Genomic DNA, 26,885 nt, shown 5'->3' on the forward strand with positions numbered 1-26,885 from the left:
GATGTTATTTGTTCAGATGAGGCCAAATTGAATCAGGATAGGCTCTAATCCAAAATGGTTAGGGTCATTATAGGAGAGGAGATCTGGGCAGGAAGACAGGAACAAAAGAAGGAAGGTAGGAAGGAGAAAGAAATAAAAAGGAAGGAAGGAAGGGAGGGAGGGAGGGAGGAAGGGGGGAAGGGGGAAGGGGGAGGGAAGGAGGGGAAGGGAGAAAGAAAGGAAGGGAAAGGAAAGGAAAGGAAAAAGAAAGAAACAAAGGAAAGAAAGAGAGAAAGAAACAGAAAAGAAAAGAAAGGGACAGAGGGAGAGAGGGAAAGAAAGAGAGAAAGAGAGGGACATCTGGCTAAATTCTCTTATAAGCATGTTAATTACAGACAGTGGTCTTTACTAGTAAAGTATTCATATATATACAATGCTTTTAGCAGGAAATACTTGGTGTATGACAACTCATGGTAAACAAAATAGAATCTATGAACTTATGGGGCAAGGCTCTCTGGAAAATGTCATAAGCTATGCAATTATTAGGGGATAAAATGAAGATATTTTATTAAGTGATAAATGATGTGATAGTTTATATTATCAAATGATTTCATGTTGGTGACCATTCCATGAATTTCTTAGAAATCTCATATATTATATCTCGTTCAAGGAGCATCCTAATATGCCAAGAAAGGACCTGAGGAGACACATTGATGGCCAAGCTTCTTTATGTTTTGCCTGTGCTTCATGTTTACCTGTATCCTTGAACTTGGTAGTAAAACTTGATGCTAGGTTAGATCTATGATTCTTCTAAGTCTGGTTTACAAGTCTGATAACAGTCTGACTCTGTTATCTCAATGACTTATATTAGATGAAGTTATCAAACCTCTGTAGAGAAGATGAAGAGAAACCAGGAAAGGTGACTGAAAAGAAGCAGCCACCGAGTCAAGAGGAAAATGAAGTACATGGGTTTTCTGGGAACCAAGTAAACAAAGTATTTCAAGGAGGATGCAATGATAAATTGAGTTAAATGCTGCTGGTAAGTCAATCACTGTAAAGTGGTTGAGGTTATAAGTGTAAACATCATTGTGACCTTGGCAAGAAGAGTTTAGCGGATTCATGGAGGGAAAAGCCATACCGGAGTAGATTCAAAGATACTTAGAAAAGAGGAATTCAAAGAGATGAGACTGGACAATTATTTTTTCTAGGATTCTGGCTGAGATGTAGGATAGCAGCTGGAGGGGTTAATGGGATTGTAAAGGATTTTTGGAAACTGAAGAAATAATAGTATGTTAGTCTGCTGAAGGTAATGATGGAGAAGAGAGGGGCAAATTAATGATTTAGTCTAGAAAATGACTTTGAGTAGGAGGGAAGGAATGAGATCTAAAGGATGAGTGGAGGAGCTGGCCGCAGAAAGGAGTGAAGACACTGATCCTTAGAAAGAAGGAAGCCAAAGCTATTCGAGCCCAGTTGCACACAGACAAGGGAGAAACTGGAAATAAGGAAATAGAGGAAAATATATAAAAGATAAAGGGAAAAGAGGATAGAAGAGGTAGATAATGGATTGAATTGTATCCTCTTAAAAGATAATTTCAACTCCTAATGCTGTGACATAACATGGAAATTGGGTCTTTGAAAATATGATTAGTTAAGATGAGGCCAAAAGGAATTAGGGGAGCTGACTTGTGGCCTTACACGAAGAGGGAAGTTTGGACCCAGGGACAGATGGACACAGGGGAGAACTCTAGGTGACAACTGAGACAGAGAGTGAAGCGCTGCCTCTGCAAGCCAGGAACTGCCGAGGATTGCTGGCAAACACCAGAGCTCAGGGGGGCAAGGATGGATTCTGCCCATAAGCTTCAGAGGGACCCTGGACCTTCTGACATGTGGATTTCTGACTTCCAGCCTCCAGAGCTGTGAGGCAACCAACTTACGGTGCTTTAAGCCAACAAGTTTGTGGCGCTTTGTTAGAGCAGGCACAGACACTAAGATGATGGAGTTACTGTTATTGCTAGGCCCAGCAGTAGAGGTCAGCGATGATGAATTTAAAGGAAAACAAGTGGGTAGAGTCTGTTTTCTTCCACTAACACTTAGCTGGCTTGGCAGATGTGCGGTGTAGGCAGGAAGTTGCATTTCAGCGGGGTTGGGGTTTTGCCAGACTAGTATAAGGAAGCAAGCCATTGCTCACTCACTCCCACTCATGTATGGATTTTGCATGCAACATCTCCTCACATAACTGAAATATTTCATCCAATATTTACGGAGACTCAGCTGTGCTCAGTTCAGAACCACTGGACTGCTCAACCTTTTTGTCTTGGCAAATCCAAATCCTTTCACTTCTTAAATTTAAAAAAAAATAAATACAACAAAGAATTAGACAATCTAACGGATGCAGAGTTCAATAAAAATAATGTGGGTGATGTCATCAACACAGTGACATAAAACATTCCCTGAAAAAGTCTCCCCAGAGAATCAGCTAAAACGAGGGACAATCCCTCTTGCTTAGAACTATGGAAGATGTAGGTCCCAGACTAGGAGTCCACATATGTTGAACTGAAGCTCAAGATAAACATCAGGTAGGACATTTCTGCCCTGGATGCACTAGTCCATATGCCTCCCCGTCACTCACTCCTACAGAGCAGAGGAGTCCAGCAGAGGCAGTGGCCCCAGCTCCTCCCACCATGTAGGCAAAATGTAGAATCACTCACAGCAGTGAGTGAGAGAGAGCTCCACACGTATCCGGACACAGCCACCCAAGTCTGCAGAGACTCAGGACAGAACACAAACCTCTGACCTGTGCTCACACAAAAGGGCGCCCAGGGACAGGGTGGGCAGGGAGACCACAGCAGAACCGTTGGCAAGAGCTGTATTCGCTCAGTCCTGTTTCCATTGGCTGGAGCCCGTCAACACAAAATGGACTTTTCTGGAGTGATTCATTTTCTGAATTGACCCCGAATGGCTCCCCGGGATGGGATGACTTATTGGAGAAGGAACCAGAAGCAGAAAAACCTCACAGAAAAACCAAGGGGGGAAGTTAAACTGAACTGCTGTAAGACAGAATGGGTTCCAGTACCGAAAGTATAAGGCAAAGGGGACACTGAGTGAGGGAGAGAAGTTAAGCAAATCATGGAAGCTTGGGAGAAAATTCTGTATGAAAACAAACAGAACATATCAAGGTGCTCAATTCCCAGAGAAGGAACAGAGGAGAGGAAGATGTCTGCTGCACAAGAAGGGCAACCTTAAAAATTATACCACATATACAGAATCGGATAAAGAAGGGCAGAGAAAATCTGAAAAACAGATGGGCTATTATAAAGATCTGGAATAGTAAGCATCAAAGAAGAGCTTTAACACAAAGCTAATCAACAGTAAAACCCTAGATAAGAGGGAGAAAGTGACCTTTATAGTTAACTCATCAAGCTAATCAGATTCCTAGACATCAGCAAAAAAAATTACAAGCCATATTAAGAAACAGGAAAATATGGTTCAGTCAAGGGAACAAATAAAAACTTCAGAGGAGACACAGAATTTGGAACAACTAACAATCAAAGGAGTTGAAACAAATTCCCTAAATCAATTAAAGGAAATGAAAGAAAATACAGTTAAAAAGTTAAAGGACATTAAGCAGACAATGAGATAGAAACAGAAATGACAAAGGAAACAGTCAGATACATCACAAAAGATCAACTATGCAGAAAAGGAGTGTGCAATAAAGGAAAAGAGGGACATAAAAAGATATGACATATAAAGGACAAAATAGCTGAAGTAGGTACTGCCTTCACATTAATAACACTGAATGACAGTGGATTAACACCCGAGTCAAAAGACACAGATTAGCAGAACAGATAGAAAAGCATGATCCAAATATATGTTTTTTTAATTTTTTTAAATTTTTTTATTGACTTTGTAATAATATTACATTAAAAATATATATATGAGGTCCCATTCAACCCCACCCCCCCACCCCCACCTCTCCCCAGCAACACTCGTTCCCATCATCATGACACATCCATTGCATTTGGTAAGTACATCTTTGGGCACCTCTGCACCTCATGGTCAATGGTCCACATCATGGCCCATACTCTCCTCCATTCCATCCAGTGGGCCCTGTGAGGATTTACAATGTCTGATGATTGCCCCTGAAGCACCATCCAGGGCAGCTCCATGTCCCAAAGACGCCTTCACGCCTTCACCTCTCATCTCTTCCTGCCTTTCCCCATACCCATCAGCCACCATGTCCACTTTTCCCAATCCAATGCCACCTCTTCTATGTGGATATTGGATTGGTTGTGTCCATTGCACCTCTATGTCACGAGGAGGCTCAGATTCCACATGGATGCTGGATGCAATCCTCCCCCTTTCAGTTGTAATCACTCTAGGCTCCATGGTGTGGTGGTTGTCCTTCTTCAACTCCATCTTAGCTGAGTGTGGTAAGTCCAATAAATCAGATTGTAGGTGCTGGAGTCTGTTGAGGCTCAGGACCTGGCTATCACATTGTCAGTCCAGAGATTCAAATCCCCTAAATATATCTTAAACCCCAACACTAACTACACCTCCAGCACATTAGCATGAAAGTCTTATGAAGAGAGATCCCATCTGAGTCCAGATTCATCACACATAAACACCATTTCCAAAGAGGGGCCATCTGACCTGGTAGTTAACCCCATCTGCCATAACCATAACTCCCATGGGTCTCTTTAGCCCTCAAAGGAACCAATACCTGGGGGTTGTATCTGCTTTATCTGTCTCTCTGACTCTGCTCAGTTGTGCATAAGGGCAATCCTTCTGCCAGCCTCCAGACTCTTTTTTAGAGACTCGTAGCCATATAAACTCATTTCTCCTTTCCATTTCCCCCTTACATTAGGTCAAATAGCATTTTAAAGTCATGTTATTTTATGTAGACAGGGATATTCTGCTGATCCGCATTGAACCTTCCGTATAAGGTCATTTTCCAGTTGCATCATCAGTTGGTAGTTGATAGTGGTCCCTCGGTGCCAGGGACTAATGCCATCAAATATATGTTGTTTACAAAGACTCACCCTCGACCCAAAGACACAAATACGTTGAAAGTGAAAGGTTGAAAAAATATATTCCATGTAAATAGTGACCAATAAAGAGCTGGCATAGCTATGCTAAAATTGGACAAAATAGACTTAAAATCAAAAGCTGTTATTGGAGATAATGAAGGACATTATATATTATTAAAAGGGGCAACCCACTAAGAAGAAACAGCAATCATAAATATTTCTGTATCTAATCATGGTACCCCAAAATACCTGATGCTAACACTGGCAAAACTGAAGGGAGAAATAGACACCTGTACAGTGATAGTTGGAGACTTCAGTATACCACTCTCGTTAATAGATAGAACATCGAGGCAGAAGATCAATAAGGAAACAGATAACTTGAATAACATGCTAAATGGACTAGACCTAAGAGACATATACAGAACACTGCCACCCGAAATAGCAAGATAAACATTCTTTTCAACTGTACATTGATCATTCTCCAGGATAGACCACATGCTGGGTCACAAAACAAGATTCAGTAATTTTTAAAAGATTGAAACCAAACAAAGCATCTTCTCTGACCATAATGGAATGAAGATAGGAAACAATAACAAGCAGTAAAATGGAAAATCCATAAGGGTATAGAAGCTAAATAATACACTTGAACAATCAGTGGGTCAATGAAGAAATTTCAAGAGAAATAGTAAAATATCATGAAACTAATGGACATGAGAAGATACCAGGTCAAAACTTATGAGATGCAACACAGGCAATGCCGGGAAGAAAATTTATAGTCTAAGCACTTACATTAAAAAAGAAGAAAGAGCTAAATTCAAAGACTTAACTGCACACATGGAGAAACTAGAAGAAGAATAACAAACTAACCCCAATCAAGCAGAAGGAAAGAAATATCAAAGATTAGAGTGGAAATAAATGAAGTTGAGAATAAAAATAACACAGAAATTTAACAAAACCAAAAGTTGGTTCTTTGAAAAGATCAACAAATGGACAAACCCTTAGCTAGACTGAAAAAGAAAAAAGAGAGAAGAAACAAATAAAATCATAAATGAGAGGGGGAACATCACTCCTGAACCCACAGAAATAAAAAAGATCATAAGAGGATATTATGAACAACTAGATGCCAACAAATTAGACAACCTAGATGAAACGGTCACATTCTTAGAAACACAAATTTACTTATATACTTATTGTTTATGCATGTATGTTCATGTATGAGGATACACTTTAATAAAATTTTATTTAAAAAGAAATAAAAGACATGAAAGTCAGAAAGGAAGAAGGAAAAATTTCACTGTTTGCAGATGACATGATCCTATAAAAGAGAGTCCCCCAGAATCTTCCAGAGATACTAGAGCTAATAAATTATTTCAACAAAGTGACAGGATAGAAGATCAACACACAAAAATCATCAGTGTTACTATACGTTAGTAATGAGCAATCTGAGGAGGAAATCAAGAAAAAAGTTCCATTTAAATAGCAACTAAAAGAATTAAATATCAAGGAATAAACTTAACCAAGGATACATAGAAAAGTATGAAACATTGCTAAAAGAAATCAAAGAAGACCTAAATAAATAGAAGGAACTTTTTGTGTTCATGGATTAGAAGGTTAAATATCAGGAATATGCTAGTCCTATTCAAAATTATTTAGATTCAATCCATTCCCAATCAAAATTTCAGAAGCCTGTTTTGCAAAAATGGGAAAGTCAATTATCAAATTTATTTGGAAGTGGTAAGGGGCACTGAATAGCTAAAAACATCTTGAAAAAGAACAAAGTTGGAAACTCTCACTTCTTGAATTCTAAGCTTGTTACCAAGCTACAGTGGTCAAAACAGCACAGGAGAAGCAGATGTGGCTCGAGCAGTTGGGCACCTGCCTATCACATGGGAGGTCCTGGGTTCAGTTCCCTGTGCCTCCTAAGGAAGGCAAGCAAAACAGCAAGCTGACACGGTGAACTGACACAACAAGGTGATGCAACAAGATGAAGCAAGAAGATGATGCAATGAGATGATGCAATGAGGAGATATAATGAGGAAACATAATGAAAGACACAACAATCAGGGAGTGGAGGTGGCTCAAGCAATTGGGTGCCTCCCTCCCACATGGGAGATTCATTTCCTGGTGCCTCCTAAAAAGAAGATGAGCAGACGCAGAGAGTACACAATGAACAGAGAGCAGACAGTGAGTGCAAACAATGAAGGGGAAGGAGAAATAAAATAAATCTTAAAAAAAGAAACCTAGCATGGTATGGGCACAAGGAAACATATAATGACCAATGAGATTGAATTGCTGGTTCAGAAACACACCCTCACATCTATGGTCAATTGATGTTTCACAAAGCTGTCATGTGCAATCAATTGAGACAGAATAGTCTCATAAACAAATGGTGTTGGGAGACATGGATATTCATATGCAAAAAATGAAAGATGATCCATATCTCATACCATATGCAAAAAAATATCTCAAAATGGATCAATACCTAAATAGAAGAACCAGGATTATACAACTCAGAGAAGAAAATGTACATAAGTATCTTTAAGATCTTATGTTAGGCAATAGTTTCTTAGACTCTACACCCAAAGCACAGGCAAAAAAGAAGAAAATAGACAAATGGGACCTCCTCAAAATTAAAAACTTTTGTGCAGCCAAGGACTTTGCCACAGAAGTGAAAAGACAATTACTCAATGGGAGAAAATATTTGGAAACCACATATCCAATAAGGGTTTAATATCCAGAATTATTTAAAGAAATCTTACAACTCAACCCTAAAAAGGGAAACAACCCAATTAAAAAATGGGCAAAGGATTGATTAGGCCTTTCTCCAAAGATGATATACTAATTGTTAAAAGCACATGAACAGATGTTCAACATTACGAGCTATTAGGGAATTGCAAAAAACCCCACAATGAGATATCATTGCACACCCACCAAAATGGCTACTATTAAAAAACAGAAATCTACAAGTGTTGGAGAGGATGTGGAGAAGTAGGAACACTCATTCACTGCTGGTGGGAATGTAAAATGCTGCAGTTGTTGTGGAAGACAGTTTGAGAGGTCCTCAAAAAGGTACATATAGATTACTCTATGACCAAGCATTCCAGCTACTAGGTATATACCCCAAAGAACTGAAACCTGGAACTCAAACAGGTATTTTCATACTGATGTTCATAGCAGCATATTTACAATTTCCAAACAACCATATGTGACATACATACAATGGAATATTAGTCAGCCATAAAAAGAAATGATGACATGGATAAACCTTGAAGACATTACGCTAAGTGAAAGAAGCCATACACAAAAGGACAAATATTGTATGATCTCAGTGATATGATCTAATTAGAATAAGGAAAATTAAAAGTGTTAGGATCTAGAATAAAGGTTATCAGGGGCTGGGTTAGGGGTAGAGAATGGGGAGTTAAGGTTTAATTTTGTAGAATTTCTATTTAGGTTGATTGCAAAATTTGGAAATGGATGGTGGTGATGGTAGTATTTTATTGTGAGTATAATTGACAACACTGAATTATATATGTGAATGTGGTTAAAAGGGGGGGAAACTTTTGTCATATTAGGTTGGTGTAAAAGTAATTGCAGTTTTGCATTGTTGAAATTTGCCATTTGATACTGTCATACATTCTTAAATAAATGTGGTTATGTTATACATCATTTTAATGTGCATTTCTTGCTTTATGTATTTTTGCTAATGACTTAATACTTGCTGTTTATTTTATATTTATTTTCACTATTTGGTGGTCTGCTGCTGTTCTGATCCACTATAGCTTTCTGAATCCCTGCAAAACCTTTACATCTGAGAAGTATGTGCTGCAAATTGATGGGATGCACGGAAAACTGCAACACCTGCAGACCACATTGGTCAACAGAAATGGCCCAAATCTTCTCCGTGACAATCCCCGACTGCACATCGCACAGCCAATTCTTCAAAAGTTGAACGAATTGAGCTACGAAGTTTTGCCTCATCCGCCATATTCACCTGACCTCTTGCCAACTGACTACCACTTCTTCAAGCATCTCGACAACTTTTTGCAGAGAAAATCCTTCCACAACCAGCAGGATGCAGAAAATGCTTTCCAAGAGTTCGTTGAATCCCAAAACACAGATTTTTATGCTACAGGAATACACAAACTTATCTTTCATTGGCAAAAATGTGTTGATTGTAATTGTTCCTATTTTGATTAATAAAGATGTGTTTGAGCCTAATTATAATGATTTAAAAGCCATGATCTGAAACCACAATTCCTTTTGCACCAACCTAAATATATGTTACTAGTATAAAAAAATAAAATAAAGCAGTATTAACACAGTGAACCCTACTCTGAATGATGGACTACAGTTAATAATACAAGTATAAAAATATTCTTTCATGAATTATAACAATTGTACCACAAATACAAGCTGAAAATAATAGAGTGGTATATGGGGAAAAATAAACCTAATGTAAACTATGGACTATAGTTAAGAGTACAATTTTAATGTTCTTTCATCTACTATAACAAAGGTACTGCACTGATGCAAAGTGCCAATATTCAGGGTATATATGAGAATGCTGTATTTTTTACATGTTTTTTTAATAAACATACAACTTCTCTAAATAAAAAGAATAAAGAAAAATATATGTAAAAGACTAAGCACAGTGTCTGGCCTTTAGTAAGTACTCAATAAATAACAGCTGTTATTATTAATTTTAAAAAATACATATAATTTATTTAAGAAACAAAAATACTACCAGGGTCAAGACATAGAATTTTGTCAGAAATCCCAGAAGAACTTTAAAAGTCTGTTACTATCATAATTCTTCACTCCTTCCTAAAAGAAACCCCTTTTATCACAATTACTTTATTGTTTTTCTTTATAATTTTATTTGCAATTTATTTGTTGAAATTAGGACATGTAACCTATAGTTTCCCTTGGTCTGGATTTTGCTGATTGCATCTGTGTGGCTCTTACAATGTTCTGAGAAGCCTTATTTCCTGTAAATGGGTAATGGAGTCTAAGGGCTTGATCAGATTTGAGTTTCTTGTTCTGTTTTCCTTTTGACACTACTACTTCAGAGATGGCATTCTGTTTTTCCAGCAAGAGACTTTACATGTCTGCTTGCTTCCCTTTTTTAAAAATGTGTTTTATTTTATTATTTATATATCCCCCCCTCCCCCTTGTGGCTTGCTTGCTGTCTGCTCTTTGTGTCCATTTGCTGCACGTTCTTCTGTGTCTGCTTGTCTCTGCTTGCTGTGTCATCTTGCTGCACCAGCTCTCTGTGGGCACGGGCCATCAGATCTCTGTAGGTGTGGGCCAACCTGCCTTCACAAGGAGGCCCAGGACGTGAACCCAGGGACTCCCATATGGTAGATGAGAGCCTAATCAATTGAGCTACAGCCACTTCCCTGCTTGCTTCCCTTTTGAAAGAGCAGTCAAAAGTGTTCATTAGCAAGATTAATTCATTAGGTTTGCAAAATATTTTTTATCAAGGTTACAACTTACTTAGTTAACAAAAGATAATAACTGCAATACCAATAAAGCTCCTTTAGTCAACATTTACACTCGCCCATTATTTTTGTTCATTCCTCAATCTTGAGGGATTTCAGATGATATCCTCTATGACTGCTTCAGGCAGAGAAGTGACACAAATAATATGGGGCATAGAAAAGGAATTGTTTTGCTTGCAGTTGAGAATATCCTTTGCTTTTGGGATGGGGCTGGTCCATTGCCATCATTTTGCTAGCTGTCCAAGGCAGGCCCAAAGAACTGGAAAGTAGGAGTTGGCCACATATCTGTGAGATTTTGGGGCTAAATTGGCATAGGAGCAATCCAAAGTCTTTAAGTCTCTGAGAAATAAGCTTAACAGATAAATTGAAAATTATAGGTTCAAATAAAAGAAGTAGTAGAATCATGAATAAGGGATTTATACCCAAGTATAATTTTGTAATATTGGGGAAAATAGCATTTCATATATTCCCACATAAAGCCCGCCAGGAGGGTATTGATTTCATGTGGTTGTTGCCTTTCCTCTGGGTCCACATGGCCTTATGAGCATCAGGAACACTTTTGTTTTGAGGCTTTGTTTACTGTGGCAGTTTTGAAATCTGGCTGAGATTTCAAATCTTCCAAAATGACCTCCTGACTCACTTTGAAATCTCTTAGCCATAAAATCTCTAAATTCTCTAATATTTCTCCCTTTTGATCAAGGTCGTTCTCAAAATGCATCGCTAATCAATATTTAGTAATAATCCATCAGCACCAGGGAGGCTAATCTCTGGGAGTCATGTCCCATATTGGGGGGGAAGGTAATGAGTTTAGCAAATTATATTTTTAATTAAAACATTTCATTTATTAATTAGAATACTTCTATTATTTATTTACCCAGTGACACAGTTTACAGTTTGCATAGGAAAGACATAGGAAAGGATAAATATTTGATTCTTTTTAAAGAATGACTATGAACTTATAGACTAAACATATTAGATGCTGTGTGTTTTCATCCACTGCAGTTATTTTACTTTTTGATGCACAAATTTTCCTATCTCTGGCTGATGGAACCGTCTAGAAGTAGACTCCTCAATTCTTTATTATATAAGCCTGGTCATGTCTGATAGCTTCCTTGCTATGTGGTATGGCAAATCGTTCCAGGCTCATTATAGATATGTACTGCTCTAGACCATGAATTACCCAATTGTTTAAGCAGCCTTATTTTTAAAAAATATATTTTCATTACAGAAGTTGTGAACTTACAAAACAATCAGGCACATATGTGGAATTCCCATACAACACCATTTCACCAACATACCACACCATTGTGGAATGTTTGTTACACATTATGAGATAATATCATCAGATTATTTCCACTAACCATGGTTCATAGTGTACATTTGGCATATTATTTCCATACACCCCTATGATTAACACAGTACATCTTTGGCATTGATGCAAGAATATTACAGTATTGCTGTTAACTATAGTCTATAGGTTACATTAATTTTATTTTTCCCATGCTTCTCCACATTCCCACCAGGTAAGCAGCCTTATATAAAATATATATATTTTAGGACCACAAACTGGGTGCAAGGGATACTTGATGCTACTTAGACAACCATTGTTTCTAGGTCTTTTCAATTCTTAATTTGAAGGATATGTATTTCAGAACTATAGGGGTTTTATTTAATATCTTTAATTTTACATATATATCTCCTTTCTTCCCCACTGGTTTTCAATGATGCAGAGAATGATACATTAGAATATCCTGTAGTTGTTCATTTGCTTTATTTTGTTATTTTAGAATAACAAAACCAATACTGTCACCATGAATGTGATAACTGAAAATTCCAAATATATTTTCATATTTTCCACCAATTTTTTTCTAGCTATTATAGCATATCTACATTGCTGAAACATATGGCCATGCCATCCTATATTCTCTCCTAACCTTCATGTTGTCTTAATTACACACACATTTCATACTCATCACCTCTCTTTATGTTGATGAGGCTAGTAATTTTGGTTGTTTGAAACATTACTAGTTCATTCCTCAAGGAGAGCTAGTGAGAAATACATTCATTGAGTTCTTGCTTATTGGTGACAGTTTATTTGTGGTCCTTATCCTTGAAAACCAGTTTGGCTGGATGAAAATCCTAGGCTCACCAATTTTTCCTTGATTATGTTAAATAACATATTCCATGTTCTGATATAAAGTGGTATGGAGGGGAAACGGACTTTGGCCCAGTGGTTAGGGCGTCCGTCTACCATATGGGAGGTCCGCGGTTCAAACCCCGGGCCTCCTTGACCCGTGTGGAGCTGGCCATGCGCAGTGCTGATGCGCACAAGGAGTGCTGTGCCACGCAAGGGTGTCCCCCGCATGGGGGAGCCCCACGCGCAAGGAGTGTGCCCGTGAGGAAAGCCGCCCAGCGTGAAAAGAAAGAGCAGCCTGCCCAGGAATGGCGCCGCCCACACTTCCCGTGCCGCTGACGACAACAGAAGCGGACAAAGAAACAAGACGCAGCAAATAGACACCAAGAACAGACAAACGGGGGGGGGGGGGGGGGAGCGGAATTAAATAAATAAATAAATCTTTAAAAAAAAAAAAAATAAAGTGGTATGGAAAAGACAAGAAGTCAATTGGATTTTCTTTCCCTTATAAGTGAATTGCTCTTTTTTGTTCAGATACCCAAAACCCCTTTTTTTTCTTTTCCTTTCAAATTGAGTAATTTTATTAGAATATGACTTAGTGCTGGTCATTCTTGGTCAATTTTCATAAGCCTATGATGTCACCTTTCAGTATATAGCTCCCAACCTGTTGCACTTTCAGGAAAGTTGAGTTGAAATTACTTTTTAGTATTTGCTCTGTTCTCTTCCTTTGATATTTTTCACCTGCAAATCTTAGTATCATATATATAAACTTCTTTACTTACAAAATTTCAAATTCTTTCCAATTCTTTTTATCTATTTTATTTCTCTTTTATTTTTAGAAGTTCCCCTACTTTTGGCCTTCTATTTTTCTTAAATCAATTTTCATTGTATTTTTAGTTCACTTTGCAGTAGTTATTTCCGTTTCCATGGGTTTTGTGGGCATGTTTTTCTGGCATGTTTTCACTGTTGGGATGTTATTTTGCTCCTCATTCTGTCATTCCTTTTAATAATTTGTATGGATTTAATCTTTTGCCTTTTTTTGCTTATTTTACATGAAACTAATTCTCCTGAATTTGTAGAAAGAGGTGGAATTAAGGACAGTGCTTCCATTTTCATGGCTGTAGAGTTTCCTCTTCTGGAGTTTTTTTAACAGGGTAGAGAAATAGGGTGCCTCAATTTCTGTTATCTCCCAACTCTGTTTCCCCAATTTTACCTGGACTTTCTCTTCCCTCTGATGACTTGTGATGATGTAAAAAGTACAAACAACATCTGAAATAAAATCTATGCCTATGAAAACACATTGCATTTTTTAATTAGAAAAGCTGTGAGTTTACAAAACAAGCATGCATACCATACAGGATTCCCATACATCACACCAACACCAACTTGCACTCTTGTAGAATATTTGTTACAAATGATTAAAGAACATAATGAAAATATTACAGCTAACTATTGTCCATACCTTACATTTTGTGTACTTTTCACACAAACCACCCTATAATTAATACCAAATATTAGTATTGTATATTTGTTATAGTTCATGAGAGAACATTCTCATATTGGTACTAGTAACCACAGTCCATCATCCACCACAGTGTTCACTGTATTATATATTTCCATGTCTTATACAACTTATCGAAAGTGTACACTCAGTACAAAAGAAAAAGTACTATACTTCCTTATACCCCACAATTGTTGGCCCTCAGAATTGATATAGTATCTTCTTTGCCATTGCTGTAAAATATTACAATATTACTGATAACTACAGTCTATAAGTTACATTAGTTGTATCATATTCATGATATCTTGAAATAGAAGAATATTTTTGCATTTGTACTGTTAATCACAATTCTCATCTACCACTGAAATCACTATATTATGTAGTCCCTAGATTATCCTCTCGCTTCCTTACAATTGACTATCCCTTTCAGCCATAATCCCATTTGTAAATCAGCAGTGTTAGTTATACTCATTATAATGTGTTACCATCAACTCTATCCATGTCCACACATTTACACAATCAATCTTATTAGAAATTCTACATACATTAAGCATCAGCTCCCTCTTCTCAACCCACATTCTACCTCCTAGTAAACTATATTATAGAGTTTACATCTGTGAGTTTACTGATTGATTTTAGTTGGTATTTGTGAGACCATATAATATTTGTCCTTTTGTGTCTGGTTTACTTGGCTTATTTCACTCAACATAATGTCCTCAAGGTTCATTCACATTGCCATTTGTTCTTATTGTTGAATAGGATTCCATCATATGAATATACTACCTTTTGTTTATCCACTCACTTGGATTGTTTCCATCTTCTAGCAATTGTGAATGATGCTGTAATGAATATTAGTGTACGAATGTCAGTTTGCATCCCTGCTTCCAGTTCTTCTGAATACATTCCTAGTAGTTGGCTTGCTGGAATGCATGACAGATCTATATTTAGATTCCTGAGGAATCTCCAAACTGTCTTCCACAGAGGCTACATCATTATACCTTCCCACCAACAGTGAAGAAGAGATTCTATTTCTCCATATCCTCCCCAGAACTTGTAGTTTTGTTGTTGTTGTTTTTAAATTAATGGCCATTCTGTAAGGTGTGAAATGATATCTCATTGTAGCTTTGATCTGCATTTCCCTAATAGCTAGTGATGTTGAGTATCTTTTAATGTATTCTTTTGCCATCTGTATTTACTCTTTGGGGAAATGTGTATTCAAGTCTTTCCCCCATCCTTTAATTGGGTTGCTTGTCTTTTTGTCACTGAGTTGTATGATTGCTTTGTATAACAGGGAAATCAAACCTTTATTGGATAAGTTGTTTCCAAATATCTCCTCCCATTGAGTAGGCTGCCTTTTCACCTTCTTGACAAAGACAAACACAGGAGAGTTTAATTTTGAAGAGGTCCCATTTATCTATTTTTTCTTTCACTGCTTGTGCTTTGTGTATAAAGTGAAAAACACTTCATCAGTGCTTTGAACCTCTTCAAGATGTTTCCCTACATGTTCTTCTAGAAGTTTTATGGTTCTAGCTTTTATATTTAGGTCCTTGAACCATTCTGAGTTAATTTTTGCAAAAAGTATGAGATAGGAGTCCTCTTTCATTTTTTTTTTGGATATGGATGGTTCATATATTTATATATATATCCATTCTGCCAGTCTGTGTCTTTTAATTATGGAGTTCAGTCCATTAACACTCAATGTTATTACTGTAAAGGCATGACTTACTTCATCCATTTTATCCTTTGGCTTCCCATTGTTGTATCCTACCAATGTCTGCCTTTTAACTCTTTTAGTTACCTTTATTAGTAATTTTCATTTCTACATTCTTCTCCAAGCCTCTCTCTCCTGTCTTTTCCTTTCAGGCTACAGCACTCCCTTTAGTATCGCTTGTAAATTTAGTCTCTTGGTGAACTACTTTCTTTTAGTTTATCTAAGAAGACTTAAAACTCACTCTCATTTTTGATGGACAGTTTTGCTGGATAAAGAATTCTCTCCTGGCAGTTTTTCTCATTCAGTGCCTTTAATATATCATACCATTGCCTTCTTGCCTCCATGGTTTCTGATGGAAATCGGCACTTAGTCGTATCGAGTGAACCTTGTATAAGATGAATTATTTTTCTCTTGGAGCCATCAGAATTCTCTCTTTATCTCTAGCATTTGATATTCTGAATTGTAGGTGTCTCGGAGTAAGTCCATTTGGATTTATTCTTTTTGGGATACATTGTCCTTCTTGGATATTGACATTTATGTCTTTCATAAGTGTTGGGAAATTTTCAGCCATTATTTCTTCAATTTTTTTCTGCCTCTTTTCCATTTTCTTCTCCTTCCAGGACACTCATCACATGTATGTTTCTGCCTTTTACACTGTCATTCAATTCCATGAGACTTTCTTCAATTTTTCCATTCTTTTCTCTTTCCATTCTTCTGTCTTTTCAAGGTCAGATGCTCTGCCTTCCACTTCACTTATTTGTTCTTTGGCCAATTCTAATGTGCTGTTATATGCCCCTAATATACCTAATATATTTTTATAAATTTTTTTTGTTACTTTTCCTAATGTAGTTTCCCCTCCCCTTCCCCCACCCTACTGTTTTTGATGTCTATGTCTATTCACTGTGTGATCTTCTGTATCTATTTCTCTTTTTTTGTCTTCTCTTCTAGTCTTTCTCCTCTAGGACTCACCAGAATTCAATCCTGGGGACCTCTGATATGGAGAGACGTTCCCTGTCACCTGTGCCACCTCAATTCCTGGTCTCTGCTGTGCTTCTCCTTGACTCTCCCCTTCATCTTTCTTTTGTTGCATCATCACCTTGCTGTGTGATTCACTTGCATGGGCACTTGCTCACTGTGTGGGCCCTCAGCTTGCTGTGTGGGCACTCGGCTCACCATGAGGGCACTGGTTCACCACACAGGCACTGGCTTACCACATGGGCATTCACACATGCACTCAGCTCACCATGTGGGCACTTGCACGGGCACTCAGCTCACTGTGAGGGTCTGGCTCACCATGTGGGCACTGGCTCACCATGCAGGCACTCATGTGGATGCTCAGCTCACCACACGGACACTTGTGCAGGCACTGAGCTCACCATGTGCACACTCAGTTCACCACACAGGCACTCACATGGACACTCAGCTCACCACGTGGGCATTTGGCTCACCGCATGGGCACTTGGCTCACCACATGGGCACTGGCTCACCATGTGGGCATGCTTTCTCTTCTTCTTTTTCACCAGGAGGCCCCAGGGATCAAACCTGAGTCCTCCCAAATGGTAGGCAGAGGCCTTATCACCTGAGCCACATCTGCTTTCCCTTAATGTATTTTTAATCACATTCATTATATCATTTATTCCCATAAGCTCTGTTATTTTTCTTTCCAAGCTTCCAAAAAATGTTTAATGCTCATCCAGTGTCTTAATATCCTTTATCTCTTTAGCCTTCAACTCCTTGATTTGATTTAGGATATTTATGTGAACATTACTGATTAGTTGTTTGAAATTCTGGGTTTCATCAGCACTTTTGATTCCTTTGACTGGGCCATATCTTTCTGTTCCTTAGTATGACTTATAATTTTTTACTGATGTCTTTACATCTGACTATGTTAATGAGTTTACTCTGATGCTCAATTTCTCTCTCTTGCCTAGTGGTTTTGTTCCATGGCTTTTCTTTCATTTTTGGTTCAACTTATTCTACAACTATGAAATTGCCCTGCTTAAGTTATTGAAACAGGGACAGGGACCCCCTAATGGGGTACAGTCCAGACCCAAGGGGTCCTGGATATAGGGACAAGAAAGACTCCAAAAAACCTTGTTTTCCTTCACTTTCCTGGCCTGCCAGCAGATGGTATTCTTCGGTGAATGTTTCTATGGAGGTGATTCTTCCAGCCTGTACTGGCTTGTGTTTCTGATCTGGTTAAAGCCACAACTCAAAGCAGGGCCTTGCTGCTTAAACTCACTGAAGATAAATCACAACTAGCACTCCTCACCTGCCCTCTTCCAAGAGAGGAATATGTTCATTCCCCTCTCAGTTGGCCACCGTCAGCCACTCATTTTACCAGGGCTGTTTGCCTTAAGGGTGGGGATGGGTGCTGCTCCCAGCTGCGGGAGCGATTAACTCATGGTACAACTTCCGTTCCATTCATCTCTCTGGCTCCATCCACCCCTGGATGATGCACATGGCACTCTTCTGGTCCAAAGATCCCCAAAGCAGCTCCTTTGGACAGTTTCTGTCACTTCTCTGCTATTTTTGCAAGAGAACGGATTCCTGCCTACCTACTCTGATGCCATTTTCCTGAAATCTCTACATATTTTTAAACATCATGAAATTTATAAGGAAAACATCTGACTAAGAACCAATAATGTACGAGTATTCAGGGAAAGTTTAATACACTAACAGAATAATGAGGCCATGTAATTATATATATCATCAGCATGGATCCTTACTTGGTAGTCTTTAAGACAGAACCCAAATTTCCATAGATTCCTTTCAACCACTTGTGACACAAACTTGAGAGTACATTGAAAGAACCCCACTATTAAATAAAGTGCTGTAACAAATTAACACCAGGTGGAAAAGCATGTCTGTATTTTTATGAATAAAAAATATGTGCCATTGTGGTGAAGTATTTGATAAACAGATTCCAGCTGGTAGAAAGGAACAGTTCTTTTGATATTATTAACATTACTTGCAGGGTTTTTTTTGTTTGTTTTTTTATTTATCAGTATTGGATGGCATTTTATAAACAGAACTAATTTGGAGGAATGTGATAATTTGCAATGTGAATTATGTGTATATAGAATCAATCCTCAAGTCAGCTCAAAAACAAAAAATTATTTAAAAATACCTCATACAGGAGTTGGAATGCACAGTGAGCAAACGCCTGAAAGTGTGTTTGTGTGTACACAGATATTGATTTAATAATATTCCCCTGCCAAATCATACTGTCTAAACTAATATTAAAACTATCTCTACATATAACTTCATAAAGTGGATAATTTATGAAACTAAGATAACTAAGATAATTTAGGTTTCCTTGTACACGATTTATAAATAATTTTGCAAGTAAGTATTAATATTCACAAAGCATGCTACTCAGCACCTAAGGAAAAGTATAGAGAATACTGCCTCCTATATGTCATCAGATTAGTGAAAAATACTTTCCCTTAATATGACCTACTTGGTGAGGTCCTGACTCGTTGCTATGCTTTATATTTTATTTATCTGGGGAGTAAATTATTCAGTCTTTATGCATATGCTCATTGATTCTCTCAAGAACAGGAAATATTCATGTGAAAGTACAAAATTCATAAAAATGTGGATAAACTCCTCTTTCAAAAATTGAAATAATGAGTCATGGGAGAGTATAATCAAATAGATGTTGTTTGCCAGTGGTGTGTGGGTAGTTGGTTCAGTTGGGAAGACAACGGTTCTATAATGAGGCAAAGGTCAACCCCCGCAGGGGCTGTTTAGCTTCCACTTTCTTGCCAGCCATCGCTACGACCAATGCCTGTATCTTAAATACATGAAAGGAACACCAGTGGTCACAGGAGGGGTCCGGCTAGGAGAGAACCGAGTCCAAATAACCCAACCACTGAAAAACTACTTTCAAGGGCTCTCCAAAATATAGGGGATCATCTGCAGCTAAGAGAGAGCGCCTCTCTGAGACGTTTAGTTTGCATACTTTCCTAAGAGAGCAAGAAGGAATCTAAATTTTGAAACGAGGAAATTCGAAGTACAGGCGTACTGGGTAAAACGAAAATCTAGGAAAACTTTTAAACGTTCTGTCAAAATGAGTCACGGCTTGTCAGCAATCCAGGGGATGTATGGTACATGTTCAAAGCTTTGGCCCAGAAAGGAGGTCGGTTTTGCACCATTGGGGTGTTTTCTGGAGAATCCTTTTGGGGGCACTCAGGTATAGCTCCAAATGCAACCCACGTGGGCCTCCTTTGCTTCATTCCCCTCAGCTCTGGTTTCTGTTTAAGTATTAGCAAGGACAGATCCCTGGGTGGCTGGGTTCAAGTCTCTGGGCATCTCCCTGCATCCCTCTGGGAGCAAAGTCATCTCCTCTGGGCATACAACTTGGCTGACTTGTTGCCGACTTAATTAATCAATCCTGCCTCCAGCTCTGTGAAGTGACAGATGAGGCCTCAGAGTCATAGGGAAGTAAAATTCTTTGCTGAAGGTGGCACAGGCTGGAAACCCACAATCTGGCATTAGAACTCAGGGCTGTGGCTCTAAAGACCACAGTTTGTATAATAGCCATTTGCCTTCTTTTCCTTCCTTCTTCCTTTCCTTCTCTCCCTCCTTTCCTTCTTTCTTCCCTCCCTCCCTCTTTTCCTTCCCTTCCTTTATTTCTTTGATTAAAAATATTTCAGCTTTACTTTCTTTTAGAAAGGAATGAAAAAGTTTATTACAACATTTCCTCTTTGGATAATATAATCTAAAATAACTTTATAGAGAACACTAACTTATGATTAAACCATTTCCCTTACTATGCAGAGAATGCCCTATTTTCTATATGTGTTAGGGCTAAAAAAACCTAAAACATTCCTTAAATTCTCAGTAATTGTAATTTTGTTTTCTCTGATTCGTAGGTAGGCAGCCTGACAGAGTAAGTGACAGCTTTAGTGGTGGTACCTGTCACGTTGTTATCTTTATTCTCTTTGCAAACAATTTTCTTTTCATGCCGGGACATCTGCCTTCTACTGATGAAGTGAATTGGCTAGAGAAAGGGCTGGACCTCATTTATTACATAGAAACACCAGTCATTAGCATGGCTGAAATCAAAGGTAAGAAGGAAATAGATCAAACGTCTAAAAAAATTTTCAGAGCAACAGACTATATCCTGGGTTGCAAAAGAAGTGATTTTTTTTCCAGATGTTTCAGTGACATGATCACAAAAAGTACCAAAAAATTCCAGTAGTTGTGGACTCTTCTAGAAAGGAGTTAAAAAAACCAATTGGCTTCTCCCTCCCCTCTCCAGGCTGTGACATATGATGGCAACCCACAGGAAGGACAGGCAGGTAGCATGTAAGCTGGTTTCCTTGCAGGAGTTTCTACAATTGTTTGGACATAAGGGACTTGTGGAGATTTTGGAAATGTGACCTCTAAGCACACTCTCCTGAAGGGACACAGAGCAAGGAACAGGACTGTGTGTGGCCATGCATTATTTTACTCTTTACCACATTCCCAAAGAATGCAGTAAATCTACAAATCCAAGGGCCTCACCCTTCAGATAAATGGAATTTGTGGGTAGCTTATAGGCCCACTTTCTTAAAAGGAACCTCTGTACTTGTCACCTATACCATCCCCTTTACTCGGTCTCCCTGCGCCTTTTCTTTTCTCTACCCAGTATTTTCAGACCTCTGGCTTATGGTCACTGCAGACATAGTTAATCCAGTCTTGAAGCAGCTGTGATGGTTTCTAGGTGATTCTGAGGTCAGTGGAAAGGAAGGAGTGATATTCCATTTGTCAGGAAGTTTTGTGTAAGCCTATGGGTTGGGACAATAAAATGGTTTAATTCCACTGCACATTTGATGAGCTGAATAAGACTTGGATGATCCAAATAATTAAAAAAAAATATTTTCTGAACTGTATTAGCTCGCTTTATATGTCTAAGCATCTAACTTTGTAATAAACAAGGTGATAACACTGAGGAAGGCCTTTGGAGTAAAGGCTTAGTAAGGTGATAATACCAAGAGATGTACCTGGGATCACAGATGTCAGGTGGTCTCGTCACCTACCCCCTTCCCTCCAAAGGAGATGATCAGAATGGACTCCATCATGCCCTGCATCACTGTTTGCATCAGTGAAGCAGGCATCTCATCAATCTTATCACCTGAACTGTTATTCTCATGGGCCTCTCTTCAAAATTCTCCAATACGACTCAAACCCTGCCTTTCCCTTCTCTCCTAAATTCTTTCTATCTGACCCTTGGAACTTCTGCTTTACCATAAACAAACTCCCCTAAGTTACTAGCCTTTTCAAATGTTTCACACTATCCCCTGACAAGTGAAAGTGGGTGGTCACCTCTCCTGCAGCCCTCTTAAATGAAGACTGCTTTGGGGTATGTGTCACATATGGATGGACTTGAAGGTCTAGTCCATCAAGGGACTGATTGTCTTGGTTCCCCAAGGATCCTCCTAAGTCATCACTTCTATTCTCTCTTTCAAAAACACACTGTTCCTTTGAGACATGCTCTCTGGTTGTAGTTCCTCTCCCCTCTCCTTATTGTTGCCACCTGTGCTGAAATCCTGTTCTTAAAGCAAACTGGCTTATGTGCCAGTAAACCCATTATGGATGGGACCTTTTGATTGGAGTCAGTTTAAGGGATTTTGATTAGATCACTTTTGATTAGATTGCTTCATTTAAGGGCCTTTGATTACAAGCTTCTTAGTGGCATCTTATTTAAGAGAGGATAGAGGAGAGGAAGAACTGCCATTTTACCTTAACCTGTGAGAGACGACTCCAGGATAGTCTGCATCTACATAAAGAGAGAAACCCCAATAGGATGAGAGAGAGGCTGGAGGCTGGAATCAGCAGAGCAGACGAAGCTGAGCAATGAGGCCTAGAGGATGGGGAGATGAGCCCTAGGCCTGACTGCCCACAGCTGAGCTTGGAGAGCAAGTGAGCCTGGAGGAGAAAGCAGAGGCTGAGGCTGGCCACCATTTTTCCTTGCTGTTTGGCAGGAGTCCAGGATCACCAGCAGTTGACTCTTCCCTTGGTGAGACAGGATCTCTGATGATGTCTTGATTTGGACATTTTTACAACCTTGAAACTGTAAGCCCTTACTGTGGTAAATTCCCATGATAAAAGCCAACCCAGGCACAGGCAAGCATGGCCACTATCTGGGTCTCTGACAACTGGGACAGGAGTGAAAAAAAGTGGGATGGTAAACCAATGCTTCACCAGGGAGACTGGAATATTTTTGGGTGATAGGGTGCTGTTTTGGGTGCAACATTGAATAAGGATGCCACCAAAACAGCTATAGCAGCTGCAGACTTCACAGCCAAAGTATGGGATACTGTCTCAGGCAATAAATTGATGATCCTGGCTCATAAACACATGGTCAAACCTGTGGATTTCACTCAGAATAGTAATTATTTGTTATCCAGGGGACAGGATAAACTGTTACACACGTATGACTTGAACAAACCTGATGCAGACCCTAAGGAAATCAGTGGCCACACCTCTGGTATCAAAAAGGATCTATGGTTACAGTTAAAAATGATAACTGAGAGAGTGCTGAGTTCCTAGCCAGGGGAGCTCTATCACATTCTCTAATGGAACAGCAACAATCCCCCAAGTGCAATGGCTAAGACCAATAAAGAAGGATGGTCCAACAATGAGCCCTTGATACGAAATACTATGCTTGTGAGCCTGTGTACCTGAAATAAGAACTAGGCCTAGAGCTGCAGAGTGCCTGAGAGTTACCTCCTGAGAGCCTCCATGTTGCTCAAATGTGGCCACTTCGAAGCCAAACTCAGCATGTAAATGCATTGCCTTCCCCCCAGCATGGGACATGACTCTCAGGGATGAGCCTCCCTGGCGCCAAGGGATTACTCCCTGGCACCAAGGGATGATGTAACTAGAAAACAACCTTGAATAAAAGGGTCAACTCAGACCAGCAAAATATCTCAGCCTACATGTAATATCAGGAGTTGAAAATGCTTTTTGACCTTGAATTAAAGGGGGAAATGGAAAGGACAAATGAGTTTATATGGCTATGAGTCTCCAAAAAAGAGCTGGGAGGTCATCAGAGGGGTCGCTCTTATGCACACCTGAGCAGAGTCCCAGAGACAGATAAAGTAGATACAACCCCAGGTATTGATTCTTCTGAGGGCTACAGAGACCCACAAGTTCTATGGTCATGGCAGATGTAGTTCAGTGCCATGTCAGCTGGCCCTACTTTGGAGTTTGTGTTCCTGAGTGTGATGGAGTTGGACTCAGATGTGATCTTTGTTCACAAGCCTCTCCTGTTACTTTTACTGGACCTGTGGTTGGCGCCAGGGTTTAGTGTACACTCAGGGGACCTGAATCTCTGGACTGTCCATGTGATAGCCAGGCCCTGAGCTTCAACAGACTTGCAACTCCTACCCTCTGGTTTATTGGACTTACCCCAGTCAGCTAACATGGAAGTGAAGAAGGTCAACGAACACACCAGGGAGCCAAGAGTGATTACAACTGCAAGCAGGAGAATTGTATCCATCATCCTTGTGGAATCTAGGCCCCTTCTTGATATAGAGGTGGAGTGGACATAACTATCCCAGGGTCCACAGGATATAGGAATAGAGTATGGATTAGAGTGGACTTACTGATATTCTACTATGGAAGTATTGTGATTAATAATGGAAGAAATTGTAGCATTGATGTGGAGAAAGTGGCCACGGTAGCTGCTGAGGATAGGGAGTGGGAAGAAGAGCTGTGATGTGGGGGTATTTTCAGGAGTTGTCCTGGGTGGTACTGCAGGGACAGTTAGTGGACATTGTATGTCCTCCCATGACCCACTGGGTGGACTGGGGAGAGTGTAAACTATAATGTGGACCATTTACCATGTGGTGCAGCAGTGCTCAGAGATGTATTCACCAAGTGGAATGAGAGTCCCATGATGATGGAGGAGGTTGTTGTTATGGGAGGAGTGGGGTGAGGGGGGTGGGGAGTATATGGGGACCTCATATTTTTTTAATGTAACATCAAAAAAAATAAAGACAAAAAATAAATAAATAAAAATAAATAAAAATTAACCCTTAAAAAAAAAAAGGCTCTATGGTGTACTGATGATAAATCGAGTTCATCAGCTGATGATAGAACTGTCCACTTTTGGGATCAGGCTACTATGACAGAAGTGACATCTCTAAATTTTAATAAGTTGGTTAGTAGTATGAAATATATTCCTAAGGGAGAGGTTTTGGTAATAACTTATGGACGATCTATTGCTTTTCAGAGTGCAGTAAGTTTGGAGCCACTTAAAATTCTGTGAAGCTCCTGCAACTCTCAATTCTGCATCTCCTTATCCTGGGAAAGAATTTGTTGCAGGTGGTGAAGATTTTAAACTTTATAAGTGTGATTATAATAGTGGAGAAGAATTAGAATTCTACAAAGGACACTTTGGTCCTATTGACTGAATGAGCTTTAGTCCTGATGGAGAACTCTATGGCAGTGGTTCTGAAAATGGAACATGTAGACTATGGCAAATTGTGGTAGGAAAAAACACATGGCCTTTGGAAATGTCTGCTTCCTAAGGATAGTGGTGAACTGGCAAAGTTGCAGATCAGTTTTCCAGAGACAACAGAAGAGGAGCTAGTAGAAATTGCTTTGGAGAATTTAGACTCCATCTATTGCTCAACTCCTGAAGTTAAGGCCTGAGCATCAGGTATATGCCAGATAGTATAAACTTATGGACTGAAATAAGCAAGCAGAGAAAAGCATCAGCCTTCCAGAGTTACTCTCTGCTTAAGGCAAACATGGGCAGTAAATAATGGGGAAAATGAACTAGCTCCAGTGCTGGAACTAACATGGTGTTACCTATAAGTGAAAACTCAAGAGTATCAGAAGAAGGCAGGTGGGGTAATGCTCTTATAGTAACGAACAGCCTACTGTCTTTTTGAATGAATGTGTGCAAGCCAACATCTAATTCCTCTTATTACAGTTCCATTTCTCATAGCTGTTATGTTATTATGGAGAAAAATATACAATGGCCTATCTTACTGACATTTCCCTTAAAGTAAAAGGCCTTTTTTGCTTTAGTTGTAAAGAAAGGATATATATGATAAAGTACCTGGGTTGATTGCTCTTTCACTGTATACTGCTTCTGAACATCTAATTGTTTTTAGTTATTTAAATAAAATTCCACTAAAAAATAAAACAAAAAAGCCAACCCATTTTCAGTGCATTGCATTGGCAGTAAACTAAAGTACCACCTATCAGTCTCTTGGACAAAGCCCCTCACTCCTAGTTCCTAGGACTGCTCTGGTACTACTCTTTTGTCATTCTGGGGACTTGAACCCTAGTATGACTGGACCATCTATAAACTTACTCTATCACTTCCTTTGTTGTCTCATCCTCAGTGATCTTCTTCTCATCCTCCTACTCTCACCATCACACTCTGGGTCTTTCATTGTGAGAAATGGTACCACCTCTGAAATCCAACTTTCAAATGTGTCACTTTCCAACCACCATCGGCTCTCTTTCCAGAGCTCTTGCTAAAGCATTGACATTGCTTAAATTCTTCAACTACACCAAGACTTCTGATTAACTGACCCAACACTATTTCCCCCTGGCCATTGGCCCTTCCAAGTTTACATCCTCCTTAGTGTGACATAGATGTTCACCATCATAAACATTGCCTGGAAATTTTTTTATCTCTTGTGTTCCTTTTCATCTGACTCTTTTGGCATAAACCCTGGCCTGGATCTTCTTTGTGCAAGTACCCCAGCTGCTGAATGCTGTTGAACAAAATACACAATGCCTTTCTCTTAATTTACTGATCACAATCTTTAGCTGGGCATTTAGAGCTTCCTTATGATGTTATTATGTTTCTCAAGTTGCATATTTTCTTTCTTCCCAAACTGCTCACACCCTACTCCCTCCTACCTTCACCTGGAAATTTTACTTAGATTTCACTGAAAGACAGAAATCATAATGAGGTATTCATTTACCCAGCAAATATTTACTGAACATCTTCTATTTGTCAAGTACTCTTCTATGGAGAGGATACTGCAGTGAAAAACCCTTTATCTTCATG

The 26,885-nt window shown here is 39.1% G+C and overlaps 1 protein-coding gene and 1 pseudogene across 7 annotated transcripts in view; one reads left to right on the forward strand and one right to left on the reverse strand.

The window, feature by feature from the left end:
* The window catches only part of PRKN (parkin RBR E3 ubiquitin protein ligase), a 1,534,725-nt gene that overhangs the window by 250,422 nt on the left and 1,257,418 nt on the right, over positions 1 to 26,885 (reverse strand). The window lies entirely within an intron of this gene.
* Positions 55 to 25,507, forward strand: LOC139437765 (serine-threonine kinase receptor-associated protein-like; annotated as a pseudogene).

The sequence above is a fragment of the Dasypus novemcinctus genome, chromosome 28 (assembly GCF_030445035.2).
Source record: "Dasypus novemcinctus isolate mDasNov1 chromosome 28, mDasNov1.1.hap2, whole genome shotgun sequence".
In the NCBI taxonomy this organism is placed as follows: Eukaryota; Metazoa; Chordata; class Mammalia; order Cingulata; family Dasypodidae; genus Dasypus; species Dasypus novemcinctus.